At 38.9% G+C, this 25,260-nt stretch overlaps 1 protein-coding gene across 4 annotated transcripts in view; it reads right to left on the bottom strand.

The window, feature by feature from the left end:
• LOC133545386 (serine/threonine-protein kinase tousled-like 1-B) overlaps positions 1 to 25,260 on the bottom strand; it is a 95,307-nt gene that overhangs the window by 48,205 nt on the left and 21,842 nt on the right. The window lies entirely within an intron of this gene.

A 25,260-nucleotide genomic window follows, 5' to 3' on the forward strand; every position in this document is an offset into this window, starting at 1 on the left:
ATGTCAACCGGCAGGTTTCGCTGAGAAAATGGTGTTTAATAAGCCGGCTCTTACCGTAGACATGAGCGGAGAGCTTGCGTCGTTCCTCCTGCACATGTCAAATACGCAGATGCGGACTCTCTTGCCTCCTCCTACCGGCCTTTTCATCGCATAATTCCACAGTATTCTGGACATCTGTGTTGCTGAATCTTTTGCAATTTGTTCAATGAATAATGGAGACATCAAAGAAGAAAGCTGTAGGTGGGAAGCGGTGTATTGCGGACGCCTTTAGCAACACAAACACAGCCGGTGTTTCATTGTTTACATTCCCGAAAGATGACGGTGAAGCTTTACTATGGAACAGAGCGGTCAAGCGAACATGGTTCCCTAACACATGTCAACCGGCAGGTTTCGCTGAGAAAATGGTGTTTAATAAGCCGGCTCTTACCGTAGACATGAGCGGAGAGCTTGCGTCGTTCCTCCTGCACATGTCAAATACGCAGCTGCGGACTCTCTTGCCTCCTCCCACCGGCCTTTTCACCGCATAATTCCACAGTATTCTGGACACTGTGTTGCTGAATCTTTTGCAATTTGTTCAATAAATAATGGAGACGTCAAAGAAAAAAGTTGTAGGTGGGAAGCGGTGTATTGCGGCCGCCTTTAGCAACACAAACACGGCCGGTGTTTCATTGTTTACATTTCCGAAAGATGACGGTGAAGCTTTACTATGGAACAGAGCGGTCAAGCGAACATGGTTCCCTAACACATGTCAACCGGCAGGTTTCGCTGAGAAAATGGTGTTTAATAAGCCGGCTCTTACCGTAGACATGAGCGGAGAGCTTGCGTCGTTCCTCCTGCACATGTCAAATACGCAGCTGCGGACTCTCTTGCCTCCTCCCACCGGCCTTTTCATCGCATAATTCCACAGTATTCTGGACACTGTGTTGCTGAATCTTTTGCAATTTGTTCAATAAATAATGGAGACGTCAAAGAAGAAAGTTGTAGGTGGGAAACGGTGTATTGCGGCCGGCTTTAGCAACACAAACACGGCCGGTGTTTCCTTGTTTACATTCCCGAAAGATGACGGTGAAGCTTTACTATGGAACAGAGCGGTCAAGTGAACATGGTTCCCTAACACATGTCAACCGGCAGGTTTCGCTGAGAAAATGGTGTTTAATAAGCCGGCTCTTACCGTAGACATGAGCGGAGAGCTTGCGTCGTTCCTCCTGCACATGTCAAATACGCAGATGCGGACTCTCTTGCCTCCTCCTACCGGCCTTTTCATCGCATAATTCCACAGTATTCTGGACATCTGTGTTGCTGAATCTTTTGCAATTTGTTCAATAAATAATGGAGACGTCAAAGAAGAAAGTTGTAGGTGGGAAGCGGTGTATTGCGGCCGGCTTTAGCAACACAAACACGGCCGGTGTTTCCTTGTTTACATTCCCGAAAGATGACGGTGAAGCTTTACTATGGAACAGAGCGGTCAAGCGAACATGGTTCCCTAACACATGTCAACCGGCAAGTTTCGCTGAGAAAATGGTGTTTAATAAGCCGGCTCTTACCGTAGACATGAGCGGAGAGCTTGCGTCGTTCCTCCTGCACATGTCAAATACGCAGCTGCGGACTCTCTTGCCTCCTCCCACCGGCCTTTTCACCGCATAATTCCACAGTATTCTGGACACTGTGTTGCTGAATCTTTTGCAATTTGTTCAATAAATAATGGAGACGTCAAAGAAGAAAGTTGTAGGTGGGAAGCGGTGTATTGCGGCCGGCTTTAGCAACACAAACACGGCCGGTGTTTCCTTGTTTACATTCCCGAAAGATGACGGTGAAGCTTTACTATGGAACAGAGCGGTCAAGCGAACATGGTTCCCTAACACATGTCAACCGGAAGGTTTCGCTGAGAAAATGGTGTTTAATAAGCCGGCTCTTACCGTAGACATGAGCGGAGAGCTTGCGTCGTTCCTCCTGCACATGTCAAATACGCAGCTGCGGACTCTCTTGCCTCCTCCCACCGGCCTTTTCATCGCATAATTCCACAGTATTCTGGACACTGTGTTGCTGAATCTTTTGCAATTTGTTCAATAAATAATGGAGACGTCAAAGAAGAAAGTTGTAGGTGGGAAGCGGTGTATTGCGGCCGGCTTTAGCAACACAAACACGGCCGGTGTTTCCTTGTTTACATTCCCGAAAGATGACGGTGAAGCTTTACTATGGAACAAAGTACAGTGTATTATGCAGCGATCATTTAGAAAGATCGTGTTTCGAAGAGGGTCCCTTGCGAAGGGCAGAGATGGGCATCGCCACCACCCGTCGACTGGTGCTGAAGAAAGGTACGGCGCAGACCTTCAGGTTGTACAAGTACGACCATATAATCTCAATAAAACACTAGTAACACAATAAGCAGTAAAGGGATTTTCCAGAATTATCCTCGTAAATGTGTCTAATAACATCTGAATAGTCTTTTTTTCCCCCTAGTCCTTCACTGTTACGTTCCAACAGTGTCTTTGGCGACACTTTTTTTCTCTTCAGTTTTTTTGGGACCTTTCAACCTTTGTGAGTATCTGCAGCCTAGTCTTGGGAAAGGTTAGACAGAGGCCTCTATACACTACGTACGTAGGATAAATGTTTGTGTATATTGTGGTGGCTGTCACCCTTGTATGTTTTGGACCCCCTCTTTGGTTAGAGTAGATAGATAGATAGTACTTTATTGATTCCTTCAGGAGAGTTCCTTCAGGAAAAGAGTAGTTAGGTAGGTTTTTGGTTTATGCTAATTAAATAGCTTTAGTTAGTCAGCTTACCTTTCTTTTCTAGAGGTGTATTTTGGTATGTTTTGTTCAGTTCTTTGACGGCACCAGTAGTCCCATGCTAGGCTAGCGTTGTGTCCTTGTTGTACCCGCCCCACCACCTGGTCACTTTTCAATACACTAGTTTTTGTTTTCAATCCTTGGCTTCAGTGTCTTTAATTTACAACTCATTTGATTTATACACTTTTATGTTGCGTTCCCCTATGATCCCTAGACTTCGAGCCATCTGGAACGTAACATTCACTCTCACTTTCCTCGTCCACAAATCTGTCATCCTCGCTCAAATTAATGGGGAATCAATCAATCAATGTTTATTTATATAGCCCCAAATCACAAATGTCTCAAAGGACTGCACAAATCATTACGACTACAACATCCTCGGAAGAACCCACAAAAGGGCAAGGAAAACTCACACCCAGTGGGCAGGGAGAATTCACATCCAGTGGGACGCCAGTGACAATGCTGACTATGAGAAACCTTGGAGAGGACCTCAGATGTGGGCAACCCCCCCACCCTCTAGGGGACCGAAAGCAATGGATGTCGAGCGGGTCTAACATGATACTGTGAAAGTTCAATCCATAGTGGCTCCAAGACAGCAGTGAGAGTCCCGTCCACAGGAAACCATCTCAAGCGGATCAGCAGCGTAGAGATGTCCCCAACCGATACAGGCGAGCGGTCCATCCTGGGTCCCGACGAGCGGTCCATCCTGGGTCTCGACTCTGGACAGTCAGTACTTCATCCATGGTCATCGGACCGGACCCCCTCCACAAGGGAGGGGGGGACATAGGAGAAAGAAAAGAAGCGGCAGATCAACTGGTCTAAAAAGGAGGTCTATTTAAAGGCTAGAGTATACAGATGAGTTTTAAGATGAGACTTAAATGCTTCTACTGAGGTAGAAATTGTCGCTTTCTCGGTCTGAATCGCTCTCGCTGCTGGTGGCCATGATTGTAAACAATGTGTGGATGTGAGGAGCTCCACAACCTGTGACGTCACGCGCACTTGGTCTGCTACTTCTGGAACAGGCAAGGCTTTTTTGTCAGCACCAAAAGTTGCGAACTTTATCGTCGATGTTCTCTACTAAATCCTTTCAGCAAAAATATGGCAAGTACGACACATAGAATGGAGCTGCTATCCCCGTTTAAATAAGAACATCTCATTTCAGTAGGCCTTTAAAAGATGGACCGTCATGCGCTGACGAACAATGCCGCTGTTCAAACAAGGGACAGAAAATCCCGACAAGCCGTGAGGGGTCGGCTGATTTTACTCCAACAAATGACATGAACTATGTTGTTGATTCACCAACACAACACAAACAATCTCACAATATTTTTCAGTGTAGAGAATCTCACGGATCCTGCATTGCAAAATGCCTGTTTTAAAATTCCAATATGCCCAACATGCCCCTAAAGCTGACCAACACGCCGGATTGTAGTCAGTTGGAAGCGTGTCTTAATGAAATTAAACAATGGATGTCCGCTAACTTTTTGCAACTCAACGCCAAAAAAACGGAAATGCTGATTATCGGTCCTGCTAGACACCGAACTCTATTTAATAATACAACTCTAACATTTGACAACCAAACAATTAAACAAGGCGACACGGTAAAGAATCTGGGTATTATCTTCGACCCAACTCTCTCCTTTGAGGCACACATTAAAAGCGTTACTAAAACGGCCTTCTTTCATCTCCGTAACATTGCTAAAATTCGCTCCATTCTGTCCACTAAAGACGCTGAGATCATTATCCATGCGTTTGTTACGTCTCGCCTCGACTACTGTAACGTATTATTTTCGGGTCTCCCCATGTCTAGCATTAAAAGATTACAGTTGGTACAAAATGCGGCTGCTAGACTTTTGACAAGAACAAGAAAGTTTGATCACATTACGCCTATACTGTATATACCTTTATATACATATATACATACATATATACTGTATATACCTTTATATACATATATACATACATATATACTGTATATACCTTTATATACATACATATATACTGTATATACCTTTATATACATACATATATACCTATACTGTATATACCTTTATATACATATATACATACATATATACCTATACTGGCTCACCTGCACTGGCTTCCTGTGCACTTAAGATGTGACTTTAAGGTTTTACTACTTACGTATAAAATACTACACGGTCTAGCTCCATCCTATCTTGCCGATTGTATTGTACCATATGTCCCGGCAAGAAATCTGCATTCAAAGGACTCCGGCTTATTAGTGATTCCCAAAGCCCAAAAAAAGTCTGCGGGCTATAGAGCATTTTCCGTTCGGGCTCCAGTACTCTGGAATGCCCTCCCGGTAACAGTTTGCGATGCCACCTCAGTAGAAGCATTTAAGTCTCACCTTAAAACTCATTTGTATACTCTAGCCTTTAAATAGACTCCCTTTTTAGACCAGTTGATCTGCCGTTTCTTTTCTTTTTCTTCTATGTCCCACTCTCCCGTGTGGAGGGGGTCCGGTCCGATCCGGTGGCCATGTACTGCTCGCCTGTGTATCGGCTGGGGACATCTCTGCGCTGCTGGTCCGCCTACGCTTGGGATGGTTTCCTGCTGGCTCCGCTGTGAACGGGACTCTCGCTGCTGTGTCTTGGATCCTCTTTGGACTGGACTCTCGCGACTGTGTTGTATCCATTGTGGATTGAACTTTCACAGTATCATGTTAGACCCGCTCGACATCCATTGCTTTCCTCCTCTCCAAGGTTCTCATAGTCATCATTGTCACCGACGTCCCACTGGATCATTACTGTCACCAATGTCCCACTGGGTGTGAGTTTTCCTTGCCCTTATGTGGGCCTACCGAGGATGTCGTGGTGGTTTGTGCAGCCCTTTGAGACACTAGTGATTTAGGGCTATATAAGTAAACATTGATTGATTGATTGATTGTTACACACACGCACACACACACAGGAAATAGTTTGCACAGGCACTACAAAGGCAGCCTGCCCGGGCCTTGATTTGTGACATTCCCTTTGCAGGGAGAGTCCAAGCCTTATTGTTACTACAGGCATTTGCTTGCTTATTGGATATTTCCTGGCTGTCATCTTTAAGATAGCTTCTGGCACATGGGCGTTCCCTAAAAGTAATTAATTGACATTTTCAAACCCCTTGTGCAACAAAACAGGGCCTGTGGAATGAAAAAAACATGGCTTGTTTGTGCTTCTTTATCTACTGTATAATATCAACGATAAGATTTATCACAGACTATTATATGTGTCGATGATAGCCGTGACTAGGGATGTCCGATAATGGCTTTTTTTGCTGATATTACGATATTGTCTAACTCTTAATTACCGATACAGATATATACAGTCGTGGAATTAACACATTATTATGCCTCATTTTGTTGGATGCATTAAACCAGGGGCGTCCAAAGTTTGCGGCCCGCAGCTAATCGTTTACCGGCCCACCACAAATTCTGCAAAAATTGCAAAATTGATAGTATTGCAAAAATAAAAAATAAAAATTTTTTAAAAAAGTGGAATGAGGTGAAATCTAATGAGAAAAAGTGACACAAAGCTGCCAAGCAGGCAGTTTTTTTTCCTTTTTTCTGTTTCTTTTTTTTCCATTGCTTAAAAAAAAAAGACAAAAAAAACTGTTATAATGAATTATTACTTAAAAATGATCACTTTAAAATGTTTTATGTGGAAAAAATATTGCATATGTTGTGTGGTTGCCATATGTAAACATCAAAGTTTTGACAAAAGAGCGGGGCGGCATATCTCGGTTGGTAGAGCGGCCGTGCCAGCAACTTGAGGGTTGCAGGTTCGATTCCCGCTTGTGCCATCCTAGTCACTGCCGTTGTGTCCTTGGGCAAGACACTTTACCCACCGGCTCCCAGTGCCACCCACACTGCTTTAAATGTAACTTAGATATTGGGTTTCACTATATAAAGCGCTTTGAGTCACTAGAGAAAAGCGCTATACAAATATAATTCACTTCACTTCACTTCATAAAACCAACAAAATAATAGTTCAAACTTAAAATCGACAGATATATCGGAAGTTGATCTTGAAATTTAAGTGTTAAAAGTAAAAAAAACAACAACAAAGTTTTGACAAAAGAGCTTAAAACAAACAAAATAATAGTTCAAACTTAAAATCGACAGATATATCGGAAGTTGATCTTGAAATTTAAGTGTTAAATGTAAAAAAACAACAAGGTTTTGAAAAAAGAGCATAAAACAAACAAAATAATAGTTCAAACTTAAAATCGACAGATATATCGGAAGTTGATCTTGAAATTTAAGTGTTAAATGTAAAAAAACAACAAGGTTTTGAAAAAAGAGCATAAAACAAACAAAATAATAGTTCAAACTTAAAATCGACAGATATATCGGAAGTTGATCTTGAAATTTAAGTGTTAAAAGTAAAAAAAAAAACATCGTTTTGACAAAAGAGCTTAAAACAAACAAAATAATAGTTCAAACCTAAAATCGACAGATATATCGGAAGTTGATCTTGAAATTTAAGTGTTAAAAGTAAAAAAAAAACATCAACGTTTTGACAAAAGAGCTTAAAACAAACAAAATAATAGTTCAAACTTAAAATCGACAGATATATCGGAAGTTGATCTTGAAATTTAAGTGTTAAATGTAAAAAAACAACAAGGTTTTGAAAAAAGAGCATAAAACAAACAAAATAATAGTTCAAACTTAAAATCGACAGATATATCGGAAGTTGATCTTGAAATTTAAGTGTTAAAAGTAAAAAAAAAAACATCGTTTTGACAAAAGAGCTTAAAACAAACAAAATAATAGTTCAAACCTAAAATCGACAGATATATCGGAAGTTGATCTTGAAATTTAAGTGTTAAAAGTAAAAAAACAACAACAAAGTTTTGACAAAAGAGCTTAAAACAAACAAAATAATAGTTCAAACTTAAAATCGACAGATATATCGGAAGTTGATCTTGAAATTTAAGTGTTAAATGTAAAAAAACAACAAGGTTTTGAAAAAAGAGCATAAAACAAACAAAATAATAGTTCAAACTTAAAATCGACAGATATATCGGAAGTTGATCTTGAAATTGAAGTGTTAAATGTAAAAAAAAAACATCAACGTTTTGACAAAAGAGCTTAAAACAAACAAAATAATAGTTCAAACTTAAAATCGACAGATATATCGGAAGTTGATCTTGAAATTTAAGTGTTAAAAGTAAAAAAACAACAACAAAGTTTTGACAAAAGAGCTTAAAACAAACAAAATAATAGTTCAAACTTAAAATCGACAGATATATCGGAAGTTGATCTTGAAATTTAAGTGTTAAATGTAAAAAAACAACAAGGTTTTGAAAAAAGAGCATAAAACAAACAAAATAATAGTTCAAACTTAAAATCGACAGATATATCGGAAGTTGATCTTGAAATTTAAGTGTTAAAAGTAAAAAAAAAAAAAAAAGTTTTGACAAAAGAGCTTAAAACAAACAAAATAATAGTTCAAACTTAAAATCGACAGATATATCGGAAGTTGATCTTGAAATTTAAGTGTTAAAAGTAAAAAAAAAAACATCAACGTTTTGACAAAAGAGCTTAAAACAAACAAAATAATAGTTCAAACTTAAAATCGACAGATATATCGGAAGTTGATCTTGAAATTTAAGTGTTAAAAGTAAAAAAAAAAAAAAAAGTTTTGACAAAAGAGCTTAAAACAAACAAAATAATAGTTCAAACTTAAAATCGACAGTTATATCGGAAGTTGATCTTGAAATTTAAGTGTTAAAAGTAAAAAAAAAAAAAAAGTTTTGACAAAAGAGCTTAAAACAAACAAAATAATAGTTCAAACTTAAAATCGACAGATATATCGGAAGTTGATCTTGAAATTTAAGTGTTAAAAGTAAAAAAAACAACAACAAAGTTTTGACAAAAGAGCTTAAAACAAACAAAATAATAGTTCAAACTTAAAATCGACAGATATATTGGAAGTTGATCTTGAAATTTAAGTGTTAAATGTAAAAAAAACAACAACAAAGTTTTGACAAAAGAGCTTAAAACAAACAAAATAATAGTTCAAACTTAAAATCGACAGATATATTGGAAGTTGATCTTGAAATTTAAGTGTTAAATGTAAAAAAACAACAAGGTTTTGAAAAAAAGAGCATAAAACAAACAAAATAATAGTTCAAACTTAAAATCGACAGATATATCGGAAGTTGATCTTGAAATTTAAGTGTTAAAAGTAAAAAAAACAACAACAAAGTTTTGACAAAAGAGCATAAAACAAACAAAATAATAGTTCAAACTTAAAATCGACAGATATATCGGAAGTTGATCTTGAAATTTAAGTGTTAAAAGTAAATAAAAAAAACTAATAAAAATGCATCATTTTATGAGTGGGGAACCTTTCGGATCTCAAACATATTTAGTAGGATTTTATTTAACTTTTCACTGTGATTACTCAAAATTATTAAATAATTAAAATCAATGGTGTCCTGCATTATTGATCTTTGAGGGCTTTAATTGCTAAATAAATTAATTCTCCTGAAGGAATCAATAAAGTACTATCCATCTATCTATCTAAATACTGCATATTTCAGTTTTACTGTAAAAAACAAAGTTGTCTTTGACAGAAAAGGCATAAAACCTTATTTGTTTTACTTTATATCAACCTCAAGTTGATATAGAGATTTACTGTAAGCATTAAATAAAAAATAATAAGAATAATTTGACTTATTTTTAACATTTTAGTGACTGAGACCCTCTATGCTCCCCAGGAGCCCTAAGGATTAAAAAAAGAAAAATCCATATATTTTGTTATGGTTTGAAAATGAAAAATATCAAAATGGCCCTTCCGTGCTTAAATTTTTCTTTGGAAAAAGTTTGGATACCCCGGCATTAAACAATGAAACAAGGTTTTCCAAAATAAATCAACTCAAGTTATTGGGAAAAAAAATGCCAACATGGCACTGCCATACTTATTATTGAAGTCACAAAGTGCATTATTTTTTGGGGGGAATTTGGGACATGCTCTCCCTGAAAGAGCATGAGGAGATTGACGTGGGCGAGGTAGCGAGGGGTGTATATTGTAGCGTCCCGAAAGAGTTAGTGCTGCAAGGGGGTCTGGGTATTTGTTCGACTATCAAAATAATGGTTAGTTGCAGCCCTACTATATCAATCAATGTTTATTTATATAGCCCTAAATCACAAATGTCTCAAAGGACTGTACAAACCATTACGACTACGACATCCTCGGAAGAACCCACAAATGTATATAAATGAATAAATGCCTGTCTTACAATGCAATACTCACATCAAATAACCGAAGACATGATTTCGAACAGCGGTGTGTCAAACGTACGGCCCAAGGGCCTGATCAGGGCCCCTAAACAGGTTTTATCTGGCCCGCGGGATGAGTTTGCGAAGTATACAAATGAGCCAAAATTTTTGAATGCTGTTCTAAATGTGTCCACTGGATGTCGCAATAGCAATTTTTGTATCTTTGTATATGATGCTACATATGTAAAAAAAATAAACCACATGTTAGTGCACCAGTTGAGGAAAATGACCAAACTACATAAATAACATCCTGTAATTTGATTGTGATATTTTTTTTCTAATCCTGATAGATTGGAAAATAACAACAATGAGTTGACAGAAAGTATATATAACGACAAAAAAAGGTAAGATACTATTAACTGCAACATCCATCCATTCAACTATTTTCTACCGCTTCTCCCTTTTAGGATCGCGGGGGGTTCGCTGGAGCCTGTATCAGCTGCATCGGGCGGAAGGTGGGCTACACCCTGGACAAGTCACCACCTCATCGCAGGGCTAACCGCAACATGTAGATGTAAACATTATGATTTGCACATTTTCAGAATGTGCTTGTTTTTATTTTCAAACAAAGAAAACGATCTGAAGTTGTCTTTATATTTAAGTTATCGTGCCGTGATTTTACCAGTCTGGCCCACTCCAATTAGCCCCTGATCTAAAATGAGTTTGACACCCCTGGTTTAGACCTAAGCGGTTTGGTTCGCATAAGAGGAACTCGTTATAACTGCATGGTGGAAGTGTATATGGCGGCCTCCCCCCCGGCGCTCCCTCCCACCGTTCATCATATCGTCCAGGCGCCACGCAGACTTGCCCGATTGTTGTTCGCCGAAGAAAATGAAAGCCACCAACATTTAATGATTCATTGCCAAAATGCCAGGGGGGACGGGACACATCGATCAACACGGGCTATGCCGCTTGACCGCCAAGACCACAATCAAGGAAAAAGATTGTATTCCTGACAGGGCTACAACATTTAATTAATGCTTCAATTAACCGTTTGAGTGTAACTTTTTGTAGTATGCACATGTTAGAAGTTGAGGTGCATTTACTGAACAAAAGAACATTTATGGCAAGCAGAAAAATAATTTTTAATTTATATTTTCCTATAAGGGTTAGGGTTATTATATGTTTGTATAACATATAACATATATCAATATGTTTATTACATATTATTACAAATTCAGTGTTTTCCCCCTGGCTCACTAAAGTATGATGAGGTGGAACAAAATGCTGCCAACCGGAGTGGGGTTCGAAGCCAGAACCATTCATTCTAATGCAACAGTTTATTAAGTAATTACTTTAACATTACAAGGGAGAGGTGACACAGTCACAATATATGTCACCTTGAAGACTCCAGCCGGTTTTGTAAATTACATGTCAACTCCAACCGGGATTCAAACCCAGCACCCTTCAACCTGAGTCAACAGTCTTAATACTGTCGAAGAAAAGATTGTGTTCCATACACAAATGTAATCTAAGACACCTGGCTAACTAAAGTAAGCTGAGAAGGAACGAAATACAGCCAACAGGAGTGTGGTTTGAACCTAGTACCTTTCATTCCAAGTCAACTGTCTTAATCAATGGGCTATCCTCAGTTTTGTGAAAGAATGATTTTTTCTCATGCACAAATAAAATCGAGGACCCCTGACTCAGTTAAGTATGATGAGGTACAACAAAATACCATTAACCAACGTGGGGTTTGAACCTAGTACCAATCATTCCGAGTGAGCTGTCTTAACCCCTGATCTATCCTGGGTCCTGAGAAGAACTGATTGTGTTCCATACACAAATGTAATCGAGGACTCCTCAATGGTTAAGACTGTTTCCTCTCACGCAGTAGCACTGTGTTCGAATCCACAACTTGTAAGATCTTCATATTTGTTTTGCCTTGATCATAGTTCACTGATTACTTTTGTATATGAACGAAAACCAGACCTGAACGAGACCCAAAATAGCTAAATGGTTAAGACAGCTGTCTCTCATGCAGTACTACTTGATTCAAATCCATAACTTGGAACTTCTTGTTTTTTTCCGCCTTGATCATAGTTCACTGATTAGATTTGTGAAAGAGCAAAAACAACACCTTAAAGTGACTCAGTCAATGGTTAAGACTGCTGCCTCTCATGCAGTAGTACTGGGTTCAAATCCACAACTTGGAAAATCTTGATTTTTGTCTTCATTCGATCATAGTTCACTGATTACATTTGTCTATCAGCAAAAACAAGGCCTTAACGGGACTCAGGATAACCCAATGGTTAAGACTGCTGCCTCTCATGCAGTAGTACTTCGTTCAAACCCATAACTTGGAAGATCTTGATTTTTGTTTTGCCCCGATCATATGTCACTGATTACATTTATCTATGTGCGAAAACAAGACCTTAACGGGATCCAGGATAGCCCAATGGTTAAGACTGCTACCTCTCAAGCAGTAGTACTGGTTTCAAATCCACAACTTGGAAGATCTGGATTTTTGTTTTACCCTGATCACAGTTCACTAATTACATATGTCTATGAGCGAAAACAAGGCCTTAACGGGATCCAAGATAGCCCAATGGTTAAGACTGCTGCCTCTCACGCAGTAGTACTGGGTTCAAATCCACAACTTGGAAGATCTTTTCGTTTTTCCTCCATCATAGTTCACTGATTACATTTGTATATGACCGAAAACTAGATCTTAACGGGACCCAGGATAGCTCAATGGTCAACACTGTGGGCTCCTCATACAGGGGTAGTGGGTTCAAATCCCATTCATGGAATCAGTAATTTGGCTGTATGGCGTCAAGACGACATACATTGACATAGACTAATGTTATGTGCTAGTCGTTTGAGTAACATATAGCTGGAAAATTAACTAAACACTAAAAATAATAATAATTAAAAATAATTTGTCAAATAGTCAATGATGACACCTCAGGGGTTACCTGTGGGTGTGTGTGTGTGTGTGTGTGTGAATGAATGAGTGTGTGCGAGTGAGTGTAACTCCTGAGGTGGGTGGGAATAGGAGTAAAAAGCTAAAAAAAAAAAAGAGCGTTGACCAATGAGCTCTCCTGGGTACAAAAAAAATAAAATAGGTTAATTGAAATTGGATTAAAAAAAAAGTTTATTAAATAATTTTTTTAACATTACATGGGAGAGGTGACACAGTCACAATATATGTCACTTTGAAGCCTCCAGACAGTTTTGTAAATTACATATCAACCCACCCAGGATTCGAACCCGGCACCCTTCAATCTCAGTCAACAGTCTTAACCACTGGGCTATGCTGGGTCTTGAAGAGATGATTTTTTTACTTATACAAATGTATTCGAGGACTCCTGGCTCAGTAAAGTATAATGAGGTAGGATAAAACACCACATAACCAGAGCGGGTTTGAACCCACTACCTTTCATTCTGAGTGAGCAGTCTTAACCCCTGGACTATCCTGAGTCTTGTGAAGAGGTGATCCTTTTCCATACACAAATGTAATCGAGGACTCCTGGTTCAGTAAAGTAGAACAAAATGCAATCAAACAGAGTGGGGATTGAACCCAGAACATTTCCTCCCGAGTCAGCAGTCTTAACCCCTGGACTATCCTAGGTCTTCTTCCGAATACAAATGTAATCGAGGTCTCCTGACTCAGTAAAGTATGATGAGGTGGAACAAAATGCTCAACTAGAAGGGATTCGATCCTGGCACCTATCATTTGAAGTCAGCAGTCTTAACCACTGGGGTATCCTTGGTCTTGTGAACAGTAGATTTCTTTCCATACACAAATGTTATCTACGACCCCTGGCTCTCTAAAGTATGATGAGGTGAACAAAATACTGTCAATTAGAGCTGGGTTTGATCCCAGTACATTTAATTACCAGTCAGCAGTCTTAACAACTAGACTATACCAGGTCTTGTGAAGAATCTATTTCTTTCCATACACAAATGTTGTTTACGACCCCTGGCTTTCTAAAGTATGATGAGGTGAACAAAATGCTGTCAATTCGAGCTGGGTTTGAACCTAGTACCTTTAATTACAAATCAGCAGTCTTAACCACTGGGCCATCAGATCAAGAAAATTCCCTTCAAAGCAGTGAAGACAGAGGTATACTCTGTCTTCAATGCTATGAAGGGCTTTTTCCTGACAAAGGGAAAGGATTTGTCCGTCATCCACTGACTTGTTTTGGTCTTCCAGGTCTTTTGGTGTTGCAGAGCTCAGCAATCAGTCCATTCTCTCTTTTTAAGAATGTACCAAACAGTTGATTTGGCCACACCTCATGTTTTTGCTATCTTTGTGATGGCTTTGTTTTGATTTTTTAGCCTAATGATGGCTTGCTTCACTGATAGTGACAGCTCTTTGGACTTCATATTGAGAGATGACCTCCCCTCCACATCTAGGCCTTTTATCTGCTCTTTGTAAATGAAATAAATGAAAAATAACAAGGGAATAACACACACCTGGCCATGGAACAGCTGAGGAGCCAATTGTCCAATTACTTTTGGTCTAACTATGAACTTGTTGCACTTTTGACCACATGGTGGCGATAGTTTCAAAGAACAATGAACTTGTTGCAAATACGACCACATGGTTGCGATAGTTTCTAAGAACAATTAACTTGTTGCAGGTATGACCACATGTTGGCGATAGTTTCAAAGAACTATGAACTTGTCGCAGATATGACTACATGGTGGCGATAGTTTCAAAGAACTATGAACTTGTCGCAGATATGACTACATGGTGGCGATAGTTTCAAAGAACTATGAACTTGTCGCAGATATGACTACATGGTGGCGATAGTTTCAAAGAACTATGAACTTGTCGCAGATATGACTACATGGTGGCGATAGTTTCAAAGAACTATGAACTTGTCGCAGGTATGACTACATGGTGGCGATAGTTTCTAAGAACTATGAACTTGTTGCAGGTATGACCACATGGTGGCGATAGAGCGCAGCAGGCGAGCTGCAGATGGGAACTACTACAACATGAGAGGAATAAACATCAAACATCTTGGGGATCCAATTGATGACTTGCTGCAGGAATTGATTAACGTGGACCCCGACGTAAACAAATTGAAAAACTTATTCGGGAGTGACCATTTAGTGGTCAATTGTACGGAATATGTACTCTACTGTGCAATCTACTAATAAAAGTTTAAATCAAGCAATCAATCCAAACAAGCTGGCAGGAATGATATTTACAGGTATGTAACACCTGAGAGACATGGTACACACCAACAACTCAACAAATTGCCACTACATGCTTTTTTTCTTTACTCTCGTATTTAATGACAACATTCTTCTGCGATCGCAATAAGAAACATATTTAATGTATCATACTGTGTTCTGTTTAAATAATACCATGTTTTGGGGTCCCTTTATGTAGAAAAGCGTCAAAAAGTATACGAAATACATTTTGGTACCAGTACTAAAATATTGGTATCCCAATTGGTTTGATATGTAACTGAAGTTCAACATTTTGTTCCACTTCAATCATAATTACTATTACATTAGTGAATGAGCAAGACTACACCTGCAACAAGTTTGAATGGCTTAATGGTTAAGACTCCTGCTTCTCAGTGAGTAAAACTGGTTTCAAATCCATAACTTGGAATCTACCTTTTTGTTTCACCTATCCTAGTTAAACATTCCCTTTGTATAATTAGTAAAATCATGTTGTAACAAAACCCAGGATAGCTCAATGGTTAAGACTGCTGCCTCTCATGCAGTACTACTAGGTTAAAATCCACAATTAGGAAGATCTAATTTTGTGTTTCACCTCTATCAAAGTTTAATGATTGCATTTGTATATGAGCAAAGATCACATTGTGCTAGGATCCAGGATAGCTCATTTGTTAAGACTGCTTCCTCTCACTCTCTATTACCGGGTTCAAATCCATAACATGGAAGGGCTTGTTTTTTGTTTCACCATTGTTAAATGATTGCATTTGTATATGAGCGAAAGTCGTGTCTTGACGGAACCCAGGTTACCTCAATGGTCAACACTGTGAGAAAAAAATACCTTGTATTGTAGAGTACAGGGTTTGAATCGCAATTGGTTTGATCTGTAACTTAGGTTCAAAATTTAGCTCCACCTCAATAGTAGTTTACTGCGACAGATGTCACGATTACATGAGTGAATGAGCCAGACTACAGTTCCAGAAAGACACAGGATAGCTCAAGGGTTAAGACCGCTGCTTCTCATGCAGTACTACTGGGTTCAAATCAATAGCTAGAAAGATCTTGTTTTTTTTTCACTTTGATCACAGTTCACTGATTAGATTTGTATATGAGCAAAAACAAAATTTTTAAGGACTTAGGATAGCTCAATGGTTAAGACTGCTGCCTCTCATGTAGTAGTACTGGGTTCAAATCTACAACTTGGAAGATCTTGATTTTTGTTCTTAGATTTTTCAGTTCAATGATTGCATTTGTCTATGAGCAAAAACAAGACCACAACAGTACCCAGGATAACCCAATAGTTAAGACTGCTACCTGTCACGCAGTAGTACTGGGTTCAAATCTACAGCTTGGAAGATCTTAATTTTTGTTTTGAGATTTTTCAGTTCAATGATTACATTTGTCTATGAGCAAAAACAAGACCACAACAGGACCCAGGATAACCCGATGGTTAAGACTGCTACCTGTCACGCAGTAGTACTGGGTTCAGATCCACAACTTGGAAGATCTTGATTTTTGTTTTGCCCTGATCATAATTCACTAATTACATTTGTCTATGAGCGAAGATAAGATCTTAACGGTATCCAAAATAGCCCAATGGTTAAGACTGCTCCTTCTCACACAGTACTACTGGGTTCAAATGAAAAACTAGAAAGATCTTGTTTTTTGTTCACCTTGATCACAGTTCACTGATTAGATTTGTATATGAGCAAAAACGGCATTTTTAAGAACTCAGGATAGCTCAATGGTTAAGACTGCTGCCTCTCATACAGTAGTACTGGGTTCAAATCCACAACTTGGGAGCTCTTGATTTTTGTTTTGAGATTTTTGAGTTCAATGATTACATTTGTCTATGAGCAAAAACAAGATCTGGACAGGATCCAAGATAGCCCAATGGTTAAGACTGCTGCCTCTCAAGCAGTAGTACTGGGTTCAAATCCACAACTTGGAAGATCTTGATTTTTGTTTTACCCTGATCACAGTTCACTAATTACATATGTCTATGAGCGAAAACAAGTCCTTAACGGGATCCAAGATAGCCCAATGGTTAAGACTGCTGCCTCTCACGCAGTAGTACTGGGTTCAAATCCACAACTTGGAAGATCTTTTCGTTTTTCCTCCATCATAGTTCACTGATTACATTTGTATATGACCGAAAACCAGATCTTAACGGGACCCAGGATAGCTCAATGGTCAACACTGTGGGCTCCTCATACAGGGGTAGTGGGTTCAAATCCCATTCATGGAATCAGTAATTTGGCTGTATGGCGTCAAGACGACATACATTGACATAGACTAATGTTATGTGCTAGTCGTTTGAGTAACATATAGCTGGAAAATTAACTAAACACTAAAAATAATAATAATTAAAAATAATTTGTCAAATAGTCAATGATGACACCTCAGGGGTTACCTGTGGGTGTGTGTGTGGGTGTGTGTGTGTGCGTGTGTGTGTGTGAATGAATGAGTGTGTGCGAGTGAGTGTAACTCCTGAGGTGGGTGGGAATAGGAGTAAAAAGCTAAAAAAAAAAGAGCGTTGACCAATGAGCTCTCCTGGGTACAAAAAAAATAAAATAGGTTAATTGAAATTGGATAAAAAAAAAAAGTTTATTAAATAATTTTTTTAACATTACATATTGACAGTCACAATATATGTCACCTTGATGCCTCCAGACAGTTTTGTAAATTACATATCAACCCAACCAGGATTCGAACCCAGCATACTTCAATCTCAGTCAACAGTCTTAACCACTGGGCTATCCTGGGTCTTGAAGAGACAATTTTTTTACTTATACAAATGTATTCGAGGACTCCTGGCTCAGTAAAGTATAATGAGATAGGATAAAACACCACACAACCAGAGGGGGTTTGAACCCACTACCTTTCATTCTGAGTCAGCAGTCTTAACCCCTGGACTATCCTGAGTCTTGTGAAGAGGTGATCCTTTTCCATATACAAATGTAATCGAGGACTCCTGGTTCAGTAAAGTAGAACAAAATGCAATCAAACAGAGTGGGGATTGAACCCAGAACATTTCCTCCCGAGTCAGCAGTCTTAACCCCTGGACTATCCTAGGTCTTCTTCCAAATACAAATGTAATCGAGGTCTCCTGACTCAGTAAAGTATGATGAGGTGGAACAAAATGCTCAACTAGAAGGGATTCGATCCTGGCACCTATCATTTGAAATCAGCAGTCTTAACCACTGGGCTATCCTTGGTCTTGTGAACAGTAGATTTCTTTACATACACAAATGTTATCTACGACCCCTGGCTCTCTAAAGTATGATGAGGTGAACAAAATACTGTCAATTAGAGCTGGGTTTGATCCCAGTACATTTAATTACCAGTCAGCAGTCTTAACAACTAGACTATACCAGGTCTTGTGAAGAATCTATTTCTTTCCATACACAGATGTTGTTTACGACCCCTGGCTTTCTAAAGTATGATGAGGTGAACAAAATGCTGTCAATTCGAGCTGGGTTTGAACCTAGTACCTTTAATTACAAATCAGCAGTCTTAACCACTGGGCCATCAGATCAAGAAAATTCCCTTCAAAGCAGTGAAGACAGAGGTATACTCTGTCTTCAATGCTATGAAGGGCTTTTTCCTGACAAAGGGAAAGGATTTGTCCGTCATCCACTGACTTGTTTTGGTCTTCCAGGTCTTTTGGTGTTGCAGAGCTCAGCAATCAGTCCATTCTCTCTTTTTAAGAATGTACCAAACAGTTGATTTGGCCACACCTCATGTTTTTGCTATCTTTGTGATGGCTTTGTTTTGATTTTTTAGCCTAATGATGGCTTGCTTCACTGATAGTGACAGCTCTTTGGACTTCATATTGAGAGATGACCTCCCCTCCACATCTAGGCCTTTTATCTGCTCTTTGTAAATGAAATAAATGAAAAATAACAAGGGAATAACACACACCTGGCCATGGAACAGCTGAGGAGCCAATTGTCCAATTACTTTTGGTCTAACTATGAACTTGTTGCACTTTTGACCACATGGTGGCGATAGTTTCAAAGAACAATGAACTTGTTGCAAATACGACCACATGGTTGCGATAGTTTCTAAGAACAATTAACTTGTTGCAGGTATGACCACATGTTGGCGATAGTTTCAAAGAACTATGAACTTGTCGCAGATATGACTACATGGTGGCGATAGTTTCAAAGAACAATGAACTTGTTGCAAATACGACCACATGGTTGCGATAGTTTCTAAGAACAATTAACTTGTTGCAGGTATGACCACATGTTGGCGATAGTTTCAAAGAACTATGAACTTGTCGCAGATATGACTACATGGTGGCGATAGTTTCAAAGAACAATGAACTTGTTGCAAATACGACCACATGGTTGCGATAGTTTCTAAGAACAATGAACTTGTTGCAGGTATGACCACATGTTGGCGATAGTTTCAAAGAACTATGAACTTGTCGCAGATATGACTACATGGTGGCGATAGTTTCAAAGAACTATGAACTTGTCGCAGATATGACTACATGGTGGCGATAGTTTCAAAGAACTATGAACTTGTCGCAGATATGACTACATGGTGGCGATAGTTTCTAAGAACTATGAACTTGTTGCAGGTATGACCACATGGTGGCGATAGAGCGCAGCAGGCGAGCTGCAGATGGGAACTACTACAACATGAGAGGAATAAACATCAAACATCTTGGGGATCCAATTGATGACTTGCTGCAGGAATTGATTAACGTGGACCCCGACGTAAACAAATTGAAAAACTTATTCGGGAGTGACCATTTAGTGGTCAATTGTACGGAATATGTACTCTACTGTGCAATCTACTAATAAAAGTTTAAATCAAGCAATCAATCAAAACAAGCTGGCAGTAATGATAAGTACAGGTATGTAACACCTGAGAGACATGGTACACACCAACAACTCAACAAATTGCCACTACATGCTTTTTTTCTTTACTCTCGTATTTAATGACAACATTCTTCTGCGATCGCAATAAGAAACATATTTAATGTATCATACTGTGTTCTGTTTAAATAATACCATGTTTTGGGGTCCCTTTATGTAGAAAAGCGTCAAAAAGTATACGAAATACATTTTGGTACCAGTACTAAAATATCGGTATCCCAATTGGTTTGATATGTAACTGAAGTTCAACATTTTGTTCCACTTCAATCATAATTACTATTACATTAGTGAATGAGCAAGACTACACCTGCAACAAGTTTGAATGGCTTAATGGTTAAGACTCCTGCTTCTCAGTGAGTAAAACTGGTTTCAAATCCATAACTTGGAATCTACCTTTTTGTTTCACCTATCCTAGTTAAACATTCCCTTTGTATAATTAGTAAAATCATGTTGTAACAAAACCCAGGATAGCTCAATGGTTAAGACTGCTGCCTCTCATGCAGTACTACTAGGTTAAAATCCACAATTAGGAAGATCTAATTTTGTGTTTCACCTCTATCAAAGTTTAATGATTGCATTTGTATATGAGCAAAGATCACATTGTGCTAGGATCCAGGATAGCTCATTTGTTAAGACTGCTTCCTCTCACTCTCTATTACCGGGTTCAAATCCATAACATGGAAGGGCTTGTTTTTTGTTTCACCATTGTTAAATGATTGCATTTTTTATATGAGCGAAAGTCGTGTCTTGACGGAACCCAGGTTACCTCAATGGTCAACACTGTGAGAAAAAAATACCTTGTATTGTAGAGTACAGGGTTTGAATCGCAATTGGTTTGATCTGTAACTTAGGTTAAAAATTTAGCTCCACCTCAATAGTAGTTTACTGCGACAGATGTCACGATTACATGAGTGAATGAGCCAGACTACAGTTCCAGAAAGACGCAGGATAGCTCAATGGTTAAGACCGCTGCTTCTCATGCAGTACTACTGGGTTCAAATCAATAGCTAGAAAGATCTTGGTTTTTTTTCACCTTGATCACAGTTCACTGATTAGATTTGTATATGAGCAAAAACAACATTTTTAAGGACTTAGGATAGCTCAATGGTTAAGACTGCTGCCTCTCATGTAGTAGTACTGGGTTCAAATCTACAGCTTGGAAGATCTTGATTTTTGTTCTTAGATTTTTCAGTTCAATGATTGCATTTGTCTATGAGCTAAAACAAGACCACAACAGGACCCAGGATAACCCAATGGTTAAGACTGCTACCTGTCACGCAGTAGTACTGGGTTCTAATCCACAATTTGGAAGATCTTAATTTTTGTTTTGCCGTGATCATAATTCACTGATTGCATTTGTCTATGAGCGAAGACAAGATCTTAAAGTTCTCCAAGATATCCCAATGGTTAAGACTGCTGCCTCTCATGCAGTAGTACTGGGTTCAAATCTACAGCTTGGAAGATCTTAATTTTTGTTTTGAGATTTTTCAGTTCAATGATTACATTTGTCTATGAGCAAAAACAAGTCCACAACAGGACCCAGGATAACCCGATGGTTAAGACTGCTACCTGTCACGCAGTAGTACTGGGTTCAGATCCACAACTTGGAAGATCTTGATTTTTGTTTTGCCCTGATCATAATTCACTAATTACATTTGTCTATGAGCGAAGACAAGATCTTAACGGTATCCAAAATAGCCCAATGGTTAAGACTGCTCCTTCTCACACAGTACTACTGGGTTCAAATGAAAAACTAGAAAGATCTTGTTTTTTGTTCACCTTGATCACAGTTCACTGATTAGATTTGTATATGAGCAAAAACGGTAGTTTTAAGAACTCAGTATAGCTCAATGGTTAAGACTGCTGCCTCTCATGCAGTAGTACTGGGTTCAAATCCACAACTTGGGAGCTCTTGATTTTTGTTTTGAGATTTTTGAGTTCAATGATTACATTTGTCTATGAGCAAAAACAAGATCTGGACAGGATCCAAGATAGCCCAATGGTTAAGACTGCTGCCTCTCAAGCAGTAGTACTGGGTTCAAATCCACAACTTGGAAGATCTTGATTTTTGTTTTACCCTGATCACAGTTCACTAATTACATATGTCTATGAGCGAAAACAAGTCCTTAACGGGATCCAAGATAGCCCAATGGTTAAGACTGCTGCCTCTCACGCAGTAGTACTGGGTTCAAATCCACAACTTGGAAGATCTTTTCGTTTTTCCTCCATCATAGTTCACTGATTACATTTGTATATGACCGAAAACCAGAACTTAACGGGACCCAGGATAGCTCAATGGTCAACACTGTGGGCTCCTCATACAGGGGTAGTGGGTTCAAATCCCATTCATGGAATCAGTAATTTGGCTGTATGGCGTCAAGACGACATACATTGACATAGACTAATGTTATGTGCTAGTCGTTTGAGTAACATATAGCTGGAAAATTAACTAAACACTAAAAATAATAATAATTAAAAATAATTGTCAAATAGTCAATGATGACACCTCAGGGGTTACCTGTGGGTGTGTGTGTGTGTGTGTGTGTGTGAGTGTGTGCGAGTGAGTGTAACTCCTGAGGTGGGTGGGAATAGGAGTAAAAAGCTAAAAAAAAAAAAGAGCGTTGACCAATGAGCTCTCCTGGGTACAAAAAAAATAAAATAGGTTAATTGAAATTGGATAAAAAAAAAAGTTTATTAAATAATTTTTTTAACATTACATGGGAGAGGTGACACAGTCACAATATATGTCACCTTGAAGCCTCCAGACAGTTTTGTAAATTACATATCAACCCAACCAGGATTCGAACCCAGCATACTTCAACCTCAGTCAACAGTCTTAACCACTGGGCTATCCTGGGTCTTGAAGAGACAATTTTTTTACTTATACAAATGTATTCGAGGACTCCTGGCTCAGTAAAGTATAATGAGGTAGGATAAAACACCACACAACCAGAGCGGGTTTGAACCCACTACCTTTCATTCTGAGTCAGCAGTCTTAACCCCTGGACTATCCTGAGTCTTGTGAAGAGGTGATCCTTTTCCATACACAAATGTAATCGAGGACTCCTGGTTCAGTAAAGTAGAACAAAATGCAATCAAACAGAGTGGGGATTGAACCCAGAACATTTCCTCCCGAGTCAGCAGTCTTAACCCCTGGACTATCCTAGGTCTTCTTCCAAATACAAATGTAATCGAGGTCTCCTGACTCAGTAAAGTATGATGAGGTGGAACAAAATGCTCAACTAGAAGGGATTCGATCCTGACACCTATCATTTGAAGTCAGCAGTCTTAACCACTGGGCTATCCTTGGTCTTGTGAACAGTAGATTTCTTTCCATACACAAATGTTATCTACGACCCCTGGCTCTCTAAAGTATGATGAGGTGAACAAAATACTTTCAATTAGAGCTGGGTTTGATCCCAGTACATTTAATTACCAGTCAGCAGTCTTAACAACTAGACTATACCAGGTCTTGTGAAGAGCCTATTTCTTTCCATACACAAATGTTGTTTACGACCCCTGGCTTTCTAAAGTATGATGAGGTGAACAAAATGCTGTCAATTCGAGCTGGGTTTGAACCTAGTACCTTTAATTACAAATCAGCAGTCTTAACCACTGGGCCATCAGATCAAGAAAATTCCCTTCAAAGCAGTGAAGACAGAGGTATACTCTGTCTTCAATGCTATGAAGGGCTTTTTCCTGACAAAGGGAAAGGATTTGTCCGTCATCCACTGACTTGTTTTGGTCTTCCAGGTCTTTTGGTGTTGCAGAGCTCAGCAATCAGTCCATTCTCTCTTTTTAAGAATGTACCAAACAGTTGATTTGGCCACACCTCATGTTTTTGCTATCTTTGTGATGGCTTTGTTTTGATTTTTTAGCCTAATGATGGCTTGCTTCACTGATAGTGACAGCTCTTTGGACTTCATATTGAGAGATGACCTCCCCTCCACATCTAGGCCTTTTATCTGCTCTTTGTAAATGAAATAAATGAAAAATAACAAGGGAATAACACACACCTGGCCATGGAACAGCTGAGGAGCCAATTGTCCAATTACTTTTGGTCTAACTATGAACTTGTTGCACTTTTGACCACATGGTGGCGATAGTTTCAAAGAACAATGAACTTGTTGCAAATACGACCACATGGTTGCGATAGTTTCTAAGAACAATTAACTTGTTGCAGGTATGACCACATGTTGGCGATAGTTTCAAAGAACTATGAACTTGTCGCAGATATGACTACATGGTGGCGATAGTTTCAAAGAACTATGGACTTGTCGCAGATATGACTACATGGTGGCGATAGTTTCAAAGAACTATGAACTTGTCGCAGATATGACTACATGGTGGCGATAGTTTCAAAGAACTATGGACTTGTCGCAGATATGACTACATGGTGGCGATAGTTTCTAAGAACAATTAACTTGTTGCAGGTATGACTACATGGTGGCGATAGTTTCAAAGAACTATGAACTTGTCGCAGATATGACTACATGGTGGCGATAGTTTCAAAGAACTATGAACTTGTCGCAGATATGACTACATGGTGGCGATAGTTTCTAAGAACTATGAACTTGTTGCAGGTATGACCACATGGTGGCGATAGAGCGCAGCAGGCGAGCTGCAGATGGGAACTACTACAACATGAGAGGAATAAACATCAAACATCTTGGGGATCCAATTGATGACTTGCTGCAGGAATTGATTAACGTGGACCCCGACGTAAACAAATTGAAAAACTTATTCGGGAGTGACCATTTAGTGGTCAATTGTACGGAATATGTACTCTACTGTGCAATCTACTAATAAAAGTTTAAATCAAGCAATCAATCAAAACAAGCTGGCAGGAATGATAAGTACAGGTATGTAACACCTGAGAGACATGGTACACACCAACAACTCAACAAATTGCCACTACATGCTTTTTTTCTTTACTCTCGTATTTAATGACAACATTCTTCTGCGATCGCAATAAGAAACATATTTAATGTATCATACTGTGTTCTGTTTAAATAATACCATGTATTGGGGTCCCTTTATGTAGAAAAGCGTCAAAAAGAATACGAAATACATTTTGGTACCAGTACTAAAATATCGGTATCCCAATTGGTTTGATATGTAACTGAAGTCCAACATT

This window comes from Nerophis ophidion, linkage group LG28 (genome assembly GCF_033978795.1).
Source record: "Nerophis ophidion isolate RoL-2023_Sa linkage group LG28, RoL_Noph_v1.0, whole genome shotgun sequence".
Taxonomy (NCBI): Eukaryota; Metazoa; Chordata; class Actinopteri; order Syngnathiformes; family Syngnathidae; genus Nerophis; species Nerophis ophidion.